The sequence below is a fragment of the Phalacrocorax aristotelis genome, chromosome 23, assembly GCF_949628215.1.
Source record: "Phalacrocorax aristotelis chromosome 23, bGulAri2.1, whole genome shotgun sequence".
In the NCBI taxonomy this organism is placed as follows: Eukaryota; Metazoa; Chordata; class Aves; order Suliformes; family Phalacrocoracidae; genus Phalacrocorax; species Phalacrocorax aristotelis.
The window spans coordinates 1157561-1159222 of NC_134298.1; the positions used below are offsets into that span (position 1 = coordinate 1157561).

The following is a 1662-nucleotide window of genomic DNA, read 5'->3' on the forward strand; positions in this document are numbered from 1 at the left end:
GACAAGACCACGAGTCCTTGTGTAATGACTGTCATGCTAGTCTGCTGCCCTGTGCTGCTGCCATCTCAGTTGGAAGCCCCTGTGATCAACTGAAGAGGTCAGAAAATCTCTTCCAGCGCCACGTTGTCATGATGGTTTTTCTGTTCCCTTGGTCTCATTTACTGAGACTGCAACTCCGTATTTCCTGCCTTGAAGAGTGCAGGGATGTTCTTCCCTTCCTCTGCAACAGCCTTTCAGGTAGCTGGAGACCCTCAGCCTGCTCTCCACAGTTTCCTAAGTGGGATTTTCATCTCATGGAAGCAATTGCATTCAACATCATCTGAAGGAAATGCCCGCGCTCGATCTAAGAAATAATTCCCCATGGTCATTTGATGGTGTAGGCCTGACCTTCAGGGTCAGATCTAAGTGTCCAAATGTGTTTCTGCAGCAAAGGGTTTCCCCATCGATTTTAACTTAGCGTACGTGCTGTTTCCCTGTGCTCTGCACCAACTACTTTGTCAGGGATGATGGCTTTGTTGCACTACTAGTAGCATCTGAAGGACCAGCACAGGCATGCAGACTCACACAGAAACTTTCCTGGCTCTGCAGATGAACCTCGGTGCTTGGGGGGCACATGGCAAATGGGACAAGTGTGGAAGAAAGAATTTGTCCTTCTTGGTTTCCCAGGCAGGTGGCATTCCCAGGTCTCCCTTGTGGTGGTATTTGCACTGACGTACTCCCTGACAGTAAGAGGCAAGGCATCCACCATAGCCCTCATGTGGAAGAACAGCAACCTCCCTACCTCGGTGTACTTCTTCCTCCGTAATCTCTCCTTTCTGGAGATGTGGTACGCTATGGGTGTTGCTCCCACAGCCATAGGAGGCATGCTGGGGACTAGCGAGACCATCTCCTCCAGTGTCAGCATCCTCCAGTTGTTCTTTCTTCTCTCCCTAGGATCCACTGAGTGTTTTCTCCTCTCTGTCATGGCCTATGACCACCACTCAGCCATGTCCTGCCCCTTGAGATACAGCTCTGTCATGAGCAGTGTCCTCTCTGCTCGGCTGGCACTCAGCTCCTGGCTGGGAGGCTTTCTGGCCATCTCGCTGCTGACCTTTCTGACATCCAGACTAACGCTAGGTGCTCCAGATGTCATCAATCATTTCCTCTGCAATATAGATTCCTGCCTTGCCCTCTCCTGCAGTGACATACGGCCCATGGAGCTAGTGACCTTCCTTGTCTCCGTAATTATTGTGGTGGCCTCCTGTGTGCTCACCCTTCTGTCCTACATGTACGTCACCCCTTCCATGCTGAGAATCCAGTCAGCCCATGGCCAGAAAAAGGCTTTTCCATTTGCTCTGCCCATCTCCGTGTCATCATGATCTGGTACGGCTCCACCCTGTTCTGTATGTCAAGCCATCGGCTGAGAACTCCTGGACCTGAACAAACTTGCGATTACCTTTAACACAGCCTTAACTCCTTGCTGAACCCCTTCATTTACACACTCAGGAAGAAAGAAGTGAAGCAAGCTCTGGGGTGGGCTTTCCAGAAGAAGTGAAGTGGCTTCTCAAAGAGCCTCAGTGGAAGCAAACAGATTCACCCGCTCCCTCCCACAGCTTCTGCCCTGCAGAAGGTCCTCACGGAGGTGTAAGTGCGCCTGAGCATCACAGGGAGGGAGAAGCCACC

The 1662-nt window shown here is 51.4% G+C and overlaps 1 pseudogene; it reads left to right on the forward strand.

Annotated features, from left to right (window-relative positions):
- Positions 1 to 552: 552 nt before the first annotated feature.
- LOC142067820 (olfactory receptor 6F1-like) lies at positions 553 to 1662 on the forward strand (annotated as a pseudogene).